Below are 10,108 nucleotides of genomic sequence, written 5' to 3'. Positions count from 1 at the left end.
CTTAGGGGACTTTTAATTCAAGCAACAGAAGGTCCAATTCAAACTGACTTAAGCCATAAGGAGATTTCCCATTGCACATTACACGAAGTCCAGAGCTGAGTGATTACAGCATTGGCGAGATCACCGATTTAGCAATACTACCAAGAACCCAGGTTCTTTCTACCCACATACATTTGACCATCTTCAGCCTCAGACTTACCCTCTCAGGGTGGAAAGATGGCTTCAGTGGCTCTAAGAAAAGCAGCCTCACCAGGCACCACCCAGAAGCCTGAGGACACAACCTCCCTTCCTTAAGTCTCTTTTCAAGGCTGAGGAAGTATTTCCCAAAAGCCTCCCGGCATCCTTCCCCTCACATTTCACTGGCCAATAAATTTATTGACTGACCTACTATGGTAGATACACATAGCCATGAAAACAAGCAAAATCCTTAGTCTTATGTAGTCATGTTTACGGGGGTTACTGAGGAGATGCCCTTCTTCCCAACCAGGTTTGGAACAACTTGAGAAAGAAAAGAAATGGCACATGGAGTCGAATATCATCTTTATAACCTTCAGAGGCCAGCTTGCAGGATGTGGCCTTAGATCTGTTAGTGAACAGAGCTTGCTAATACAGAACCCTGAAATAGGCAAGTTTGCCCACCCAGTCGCAGCTGCACTAAGCTGAAAAAGCTCCCCCGAACCTCTTAAAGAGGCAGAATTCCTGGAGTAGCAGACAGAAGCTAGAAGCAAGGAGAAGGAGGCCAGCACAGAGCTTGATCTTCCCAAATTTACCAACTGGATAAATCACTCCCCTTCCCCAAGGTAGACTGAGTAAAGGAATGGAGAGAGACCAGGTGACCAGGGATGTACTTAGGGAAAATCCTTCCAACCTGAAATCAGAAGTGGGGGAAAGGTATTCCCCCTTTAACAGAGCTTACCTAAGTCTTTTTGAATTTCTCTTCCATTGGAAAATGGATTAGGTAAGGTAGGTGGGCCACAGTGTTTTTCTTTCATCCTGAGGCGGCTTTGGAAAATAATGTTTTAGAAATGCTTTCTAGAAAAACTTGTTACATAAAGGCATACTGTAATAGAGTGTGAACCAGTGCATGATATAAGTGTATTTTGTTTGCACAAAGTGTGCATGTTATATACCAATCATACAATTTTTCTTGGCCTCCAGTAATTTGTTCTCTCTCACATGTTTCACATATGGGGCTTCCACGTGTGACAGTTTGAGCCAAGATAGACCAGGTTGTTCTCAGAGTTTCTGAAGTAGCAGAATCAGAGGGTATAGCTAAATCTTGGTTGAGAAAAGCAAGACTTCAGTGTTGGAAAAAATGGTATCAAGTTTCAGGTCCAAGATGTGAATTTATAAATAGGGTAACAAGTCACAAGGGTCAATGCTAGGATGAAAAGGATTGGTTAGGACACTGAATAAAGGTTGTGAAGCAGAACCGAACAGAGACTGTAGATAAATGTAAGGATGCCCCTACATTGTGAGTGAATGTGGAGGTGGCCTGAATCCATGCTGTGGACATGATTTCTCGAAGGAGCTTTGCAGGGCTAGATGTCAAATGTATTCAACACATACTCTGTGAAATCTTGGGAAGTAGTGGATTAATCATCCTTCCACACTCCCTTGTATTGTCTGTTTAAGTCAAGTGTATGTAGAGTTGGGTAGGAAATGGATTGCTCACATGCTATGCTGGTTAGAGTAAGCTTCTAAACGGTTTTTACAACCATGTTGGGAGCTATGGAACAGCAGTGTTGCCTTGGAGGTTTCTAGGTTACCTGTATCAGCATCTTGTTCAGACTGGGCTCTAGAATTGTATGGGAAGGGATAAGAAGATTCTTTGAGTCTCTCTGCATACTGAGGGCTTGGAAATAAGGCTCACATTTTGGGGGTTTTTTGTTTGTTTTTTAAATTTGAGTATAATTGGTATACAATGTTACATTAGTTTCAGGTATACAACATAGTGATTCAACAACTCTATACAGGCTCACATAGTTTTTACAGTCATTACATATCATATCAAAAAAGGCACGTAGGTGAGTTTGCAAGAAGTGCCCAACACTTCTACCCTAGTGAGTTTCTGGTAAAACTGTTCACTCAGGTTTATGCGCAACAACCTACAGGAATGTTCAGGAGATCGTCCTCCCTCCAAATTTTTCTGTTGAAATATCCAATAAGATTTATCTTTCAGAAATGTCAAGAAATGAGTTTTTGATTAACACGGTGATTTTCTTTAAGAATGGTGCAATCAAATAAATCTGTCATTTAGAACTGGCCTTCCAAAGGGACATTTTGTTCAAAAGTTTGATATCTGAATTGAGGGAGTTTAACAGTTAAGACCTACATGTGTTTCACTTTCTGCAAATTTTATCTTTTATTTTCATTGATGTCTAATTAGACAAAATTATGGAAGTGCTAGCATTTTGACTTTAATTCCTCTGTTAAATAAGTAATACATTAGCTATCCTGCCCCACAGGGAAGAATATAATTGAAATATTGAATTCATTTCTTTGATGCAGAAATAGCAAGAGGTAATGGCATACTCTGACACCATAGACTGGGTGGGCTGACGTAACAGTGTCACATTTTTGTTAGAAACAAACATTTCCTTCCTGTTATTTCTTTGTCAAAAGCTATTCGTTTCTGCTGTAGTTTGTTTCAGAAGTTTCTACATCTAGCTGATGTAAGAGTATCTTTGAAGTCGCTTATGAAGCTTTGTATACAAAATAGAGATTTAAAAAATAATATTATACTGTACTTTGCTTTATAAAACAACGTAGTCCTCTAATGAAACAGAACACTTCCAGAGTCTAGGAGTGGTTTATTTAGGGGCAATTTGGGATGGGAATGGATAGACACAAAATAGAACATAGTTATTATGAGTTGGTGATGTCAATGGTGTATCTACGACGTGGTCCCACGAATTCCTTGCTAAGCCTAGCGGTGATAGTGGTGACAACTGCTATTGTGGGGCCATTAGTCCATGTAGCACACTGTTCTGTGATTATTTATGTGTCTACATCTCTCTCTGCAGTGTGAGCTTTTCAAGGCCACGGTCCATGTCTTATTCATTTCTCTATTCCCTGAAGTGGTCAGCTCTGTGCCAGGCCTAACACAGTTGCTCTGTAAATGCTTGTTGTTTGCTTTGTAGAGGAAAATAGAACTGTATCGATTTTTCTTATTGTGATGTCAGAGTTTTCAAACCGCAGGCTCCACACTAAGACTGAGGTATTAAAAATTTGTACCCTCGGGGCGCCTGGCTGGCTCAGTCGTTAAGCCTCTGCCTTCAGCTTGGGTCATGATCCCAGGTCCTGGGATTGAGCCCCGAGGCCCGCATTGCATCAGGCTCCCTGCTCCGCGGGAGGCCTGCTTCTTCCTCTCCCACTTCCCTGCTTGTGTTCCCTCTCTCTCTGTGTCTCTGTCAAATAAATAAAATCTTAAAAAAAAAAATTTGTACCCTCTTCTTTCCCCCATGCCTATTTTCTTTTCCTAGTAGATGCACACCCTTGATTTCAGCTAGGGGATCCATCCTATTGTAAACTTTATGTGCTCAGGATTGTACACACTTTTAACTTCTCTGTATATTGGGCTGATATTTGCGGGCAATGATAAGATGGAGGATGTTCAGGTCTTCTAGGTCTTCCATGGGAAAGAACTGTGAAAGCAACCAGTTGTTAGCTCATCAAATTCTTCCTGCTCCTTTTGGGCCTCAGAGCTCAAGGCTGCTGGTTTATTGAGGCTTGTGATCTACCCTTGCCAATGAGCGTAAAAATGATTTCCAGCCCAAATCCCATTTTGTTAATTTGTGAATCAAGCATCGGTTGTGCCTTAGACAAAGTTTTTCTATATTTTGTAATACAAGTATATGTGATGGGAGTGGGAATGGGGTGATATTTGATGTGTTCCAATAGCAGAAGTGTAACAGTTTCCCAGATGTCTGTTTTTGGCAGTTTGTTAACTAACAGAGGCTGCCTGATATAGAACCTGGTGTGAGGCTCTTTGCCTTGAATACTTTCTTTGCTATTTTTCTTCTGGCATCATTGCCAGTGCCTGGCACCAGTGGATCCCCTCCCATCTTCCGAGCCTTCCTGAGTTATCTATCAAATAGTAGTGCAACTGACAATTCAAGGTAGATGATGCCCAGAAAACAAACATACTAGAACTTAGACATATAAGGATATTCATTTCGTCCTAAAGATCCTGCCATTGCTCAAACTATGTTCAGAATTCTTCTTGCTTTTAGAGGCAGTCATCCAGCCAAATGAAGGCATTTTTCTTATAACTACTTTAAAATATATGTTGGACTGAGGACATTATTACCTACCTGATTCAGCGGTTTGGTTGGGTCACTTTTAAATATATACAAAAATTTTTTAAAAATGGGTTCATAGAAGAAAGAGTTGCCACCACTGAGGAGAAACAAAAGAGCCAAACAACAAACCCTCTGAAGTCTCATCCAAATGAGTGACAAACACCCTTGGAGTTCTGGCAGCATCCCTGGAATCACTGCATGGCTTCTTATGGAGACAAATTTGAAGGTAACAACAGTCATGTCCCAAACTGAATACTAGGGAATGAACCCCTGACACCAGGAAAACTGGGGCGTGATCTACATAACTAGCTTATTGCCCAGGCTGAACTCAGTGGGGTGAAATCATGCAATTACTTTAATTTGTCACGAGTGACTTTCAAATCCATCCCATAACATCTCCCTTCTTGCTCTTGTACAGAATCTCAGGCAGGTTCCATCACTTTTTCAGTCCTGTAGAGTTTTTAATGCACAGTCGCAATCTTAAGAAATAAAAAGCTCAGTCAGGTAAAAACGAGAACTTAAGTCTTTTTTGATTTAAAGATACTCTCCTATCTTACAGCTCCCCACCCAACCTGGACTCAGAAGCATCCAGTAGGAAAGTTGGAGCTGTTGCAGGTTGCTTCCCGGGAAGCAGACTCTGAGATGGAGATGAGTGAGCAGGCCGTTCATTAGAGAGTGCTCTTGGGATCAACACCTGTGGGTAGGAAGGGAGGGGAAAGATGCAGGATTGGATAGGGGAAGAAATTGAACTGCAATGCATCTCAGTGTTCTTGGTCAACCCTATGGGGAGCTCTGAAGCTGAGATGACCCTTTAGAGTTGTCCTGAGTTGAGCGAGGGGACCAGGCCTTTACACCTTGCATTGATCAGTCGTTGCATGACAGCCACCTCTGAAGGGGCATGTGACCTGAGGCAAGGTAGCTTTTTTTCAGCTGAGGCAATCTCCTATAAGGGGCTGAGAGCTGAGGGCTGTCAACTCACAGCACTCCAGGAGATAGGGGAATGAGTCCTTCCTTCCTGAATGAGGAGCTGTGCAGCACATCATGGAGTCCACCAAAGGGGCATAGTCAGTCTTCCATTCCTCTTAGCTCTTGCCCTCCTATTCTTCCACCCATGATAGTATTTCTGGCTTCACTCAGATCGTCCAGATCCAATGGATAGAAGGAAATGGACAAGACCTTCCTTGACTGCTGCAGTGTTAATCCTATGTTGGCATAGCTCTGGGGGTGCTGCATGCCCCGGTGCTGCCTCTTTTTCTTGTGAAGTGCTTTTAAGGATTCTCTGGAGTCACCCCCCATGGGGACATTCCACTGCACCATCTTTACCAGGGGTGATACATCCTCAGAACTGACTACTTTTGACTCCTCCCACCACTCTCCTCCTGCTTCTGACAGGACATTTTCTTTGGAGATATCACTGCCTTGGTAGCCAGATCTCTTGGGTTGGGTCCTTTCAGAATGGCTCACACTCATCTACCTTCCTCAGTGTTTACTGTTGCCCTCAGAAAACACTTTTTCCCATTAAACTCTGGCCATGCCTTCTGCTCTCCACTTTTAGCCCACCCTACCCTGCCTTTCATCTTTAGACTTCCAGGTGACAGTAGGAACCAGCTCATATATTCTCCAAACTCGAGGGGATATATGCCAAGCTCTTCAGGTGGTTTTCTTGAAGTCTCCCTACTTGGCTTGAGACTACTACCTCCTTGGTTCTGGTCCCTGTGCTTGGAGTAATACAGGATGACCTGGTGTTTCCTTTTGAATAGTTAATGCATTAAATCCTAATGAGCTGTCAATTCAGTGAAATCTGCAAGTTTTGAGGGAACTTGTGATCTCTACTGCATTTCTTAAATAATTGAGCACCTTCCCCACTGGAGGTACCTACCCTTCTATGCAAGCCAGGGCTTGTGTATGCTACCTTTATAGGAATAGGGATAAGGCTGTAGGCTTGGCGTATCACAAAGAGGGCGCTTGTCCTCTGCCATGCATTTCCAATAGGGAGTCTAGGATGCTCTGGCTTTGTATGTGTGTGGAGTAGGTGCTGCCTGGACTATGTGATCTCATCATCTCTGAAAGGCACTTGTAGGGAGTTGGACTGGCTACAGTTTGTTAGTATATGATCAGGGGTGTCTTGAGTTGGTGAGGATAAGTGAGTGGTTACACCTTAGGGATATGTGTCCTAACTGTGGCAGTCCAAAAAGTTTGAGAAACTCCGCTATAGTTAAATGAATATGCTTTTTAGTGTCAGAAGAATTGGGTTTCCGCTCCAATGGTTATGCTTTGGGCTAAATCACATGACTTCCCTGAAACCCATTTTCTTCATCTCTAAAGCTGAATAAATAATAGCAACTCTATTAAGCCTCACAGGGATGTTCTGAGGACCAAATGTAATGACACATGTGAAAGTAATACAGTAGAAATATAAAAAATATTATATAAATTTAAATTTAAAGTGTTTGAACCTGCTTTGCACTAAGGATGAGAAAGAAGCCTCTGATTATGTTATACTTTTTTGATGTTATTCTGGCTAAAGTGTAAAAACTCAGATGGTTACATAGTTATACACTCTGACCACATTGAAAAAAAATCTTTAAATGAAATAGGGTAATTTTTCAGGAAGGTGTAGAAGCTGCAAGTGGCAACCAATGTCATGATTTGCAACTAATAAGACCTTGCATTATCTGAAAAAGTTACTTATTTGGAACAGTGCTCCAGGTAATCTAATTTGAGATCATTTAAATGTCAGTAAATTAAGGGGCCCAGATGATTAAATATAGTGTACAGATATTAAAAACTGCAGGGATGAAGGGCAAGAACATTATTCTCATTCTGATTAAGAACTGCTACACAGAGTTCTTTTTCTTGTGTAGTAGATATTAAAAGCTGTACCATTTATTATACATTTCTGAAAACTCAAGAGTGGACTTGGAAATGTGGACAGGAGAATGATGCATTTTGATATCCTTGAGATCTTTGAGTGCTTTCCCTTGTCTTCAAAGGAAAATTCACTGAGAATTAAGTTGTAGAAGGTGTTGTAGAATTCTTGAAATTTGCAGCTATGGTGTCCATGCCAAGATCCTCTTGTGACCACATTAAATTACTGTTTAAAACCTTTATTGAATGATGCCTATGTCCTGGGCCACAGATATGAAGAGAGAACGAATCCACAGAGGAATGAGGTATGATTCTTTCCGAGGGGTGTCTCAGTCTTGGGCAAATATTCCAGAACTTTACCTGGTGAACTTGTGAAAATGCAGATTTTTAAGCCATCATCTGCAGAGTTTCTGATTCCATAGGGCTGAAGTGGAGCCCTGGAGTCTGAATTGCTACCAAAAACTCCAGGTGATTCTGATCCATGCTCTAAAAAGCAGTGGTCTACAGGGAGCAGCAGATGTGTACAAAGAATTGTGGTAAAATAGAAATTTAGAGCCCAGTGGGAGTAGAGGGAATGGGGAAATGACTTGTCACTGGTGAAAGCTAGGGAAGTCTGCAAAAGGAAGTGTGGTTTGAGCTGGGCGATGAGGAGTGGGCAGGAGTGCTGCAGGTGGATGTCATGAGGTGGGGGCGGGGAGAATCAGAGAGGAGGCCAGTGGAGGCATTCCAGGTGGAGGGTTAGCAAGCAAAAATCTACGGATGTGAAAGCACTTGGGGAATGGCAAATAATCTGGTAAAGCTGATTGTGAAATGCCTATAGGATAGAGGTGGAAGATAGAAGAAAGCGGACCGAGAACTGTGGAGTTCTTTGAGGGATTCTGACTTCATTTTATTTATTTATAACCCCAGGTTGGCTCAATCAGCAGGGCGAGGGACTCTTGAACTTGGGGTCATAGGCTCAAGCCCCACCTTGCCCGTAGAGTTGACTTAAAAAAATTTAAAACAAATGTTTTTTAAGTTTTAAATTTAAAACAAATGTTTTTTAAGTTTTAAATTTAAAACAAAAATTTTTAAGTTTTAAATTTAAAACAAAATTTTTTAAGTTTTAAATTTAAAACAAAATTTTTTAAGTCAACTCTACTGGCAAGGTGGGGCTTGAGCCCATGACCCCAAGCTCAAGAGTCCCTCGCCCTGCTGACTGAGCCAACCAGGTGCCCCAGAGGAGTCTGACTTCATTATAAAGACAAAGGGAGCCTTTGAGGTCTTTTATGGAGGAGCATGGCATCATTCATTACCTTAGCTTTCACTAGTAACTCCTTAATTCCTTAGAACAATCGTTTAAGATTGATACTCTTACCCCCCTTTTACAGCTGAAGAAACTGAGGCTCAGAGAGATAGTCCCTTGTCTGCGGTCTCGGAGCCAGTACGTGGCAGTGGGAATTCAAACTCAAGTTCCTAACCACAGTCATTAGGTGGTTCTTTTGGAGGTACACGTAACAGGCAGTGTGGGTGCTGCTCACCGCAATGGGGAACACGTCCATTATTCATCGTGTGATAAAAGGTTGTTGTAGACAATGTTAGGCACTCCAGTTTGTTCCATAAATTAAAAAAAAATCAGATTACAGAGTTTAAAAAGTTAAAGTGTATTACAAGTCTTGAAAAGAAAAACAGGAGTCCCTTACCCTCACCCCTAACTCCTGTCCTGTTCTCCTCTTCTCCAGAGGCAACCACTTTGATCTTTTTCAGCTTTTTTACTCGTCTGGAATACGGACTATTTTCATATTCCTTAGTCATATGCTTCTACAGTTATTTCTTGTTTTTGTACATTTTACACATCATTCATTAAGTTGCAACTATGGAAACAGGATTTATTTTACTTATGGCCCCCTACACCTACACCCCCATTCTGTCTATAGTTATAATTTAAAAAATCAACATTATCTGTGCAAACGTTATTTTGATGATGTAAATATTGTACATAGCTGAGCCATATAGTGTGCTGTAACTATTAAAAATTGTACAAGTTTACTTTCCATAGAGTTCATAATTCCCTTGTTTTCTCTTTCTCTGTTTTATTTATATACTACTCCCTACAATTTCCCTAGACTCCCTACCAGACCACAAAAACCACTTGTTACAGTCACACATATCAGGTGTTCTTCCAGTCCCTACTCTCCCTTCCTTCACTCTTCCCCCGACCTTTTCCTGTCCTGCACCCCACCTTCCCCACTCCAATCTGGACTGCTTGCTCTCTAAGCCAGTTCTACAACTGCCCTCCTGGGGGTTTTCCTTCACCATTGGCTGGGGGGATTGTCTTCACGTCTTTCTTATGTTGATCCCCAGCTTCCTGAGCTCCACCTCTTATTCATTCTTGGTTTACTTCTTTGTTTGGGTGCAGACCATCTGCAAAGAACTTGCTAAGAAGGTGTGATATTGCAATTTATTGTAAGAAATTTAGATTTGGTCTTGTCCCAAGCACAGAACTCCTAAAAACCCTTGAAATTTCCTAAGTGATGAGAGCAACAAAGGTGTCTTTTGTTATGTTAATGAGGTGACTTTTGGAAAAGCCCCTAGGTAATCTAAGGATGGGGGCTGGTTGCCAGGGGAACCAACCCCGTGAATAAAGGGTTGGAGCTTTCAGTCCCACCCCCTGACCTCCGGGGAGGGGAGAGGGCCTGAAGATTGAGTTCAATCACCAATGGCCAATGATTTAATCAATCACGCCTGTGTAATGAAGCCTCCATAAAAATCCAAAAAGGACGGGTTCGGAGAGCTTCCGGGTTAGTGAACCAGGATGCATCCACGTGCCACCTTGCCGGGCCCCAACCTCCACGGGGACAGAAGCTTCTTTGTTCGGGACCTCGCCCTATGTATCTCTTCATCTGGCTGTTGATTCGTATCTTCTAATATCCTTTGTAATAAAGCAGTAATCTAGT

This window comes from Leptonychotes weddellii, chromosome X (assembly GCF_054177405.1).
Source record: "Leptonychotes weddellii isolate Sample4059 chromosome X, ASM5417740v2, whole genome shotgun sequence".
Classification (NCBI taxonomy): domain Eukaryota; kingdom Metazoa; phylum Chordata; class Mammalia; order Carnivora; family Phocidae; genus Leptonychotes; species Leptonychotes weddellii.
This window is presented reverse-complemented; position numbering follows the sequence as displayed.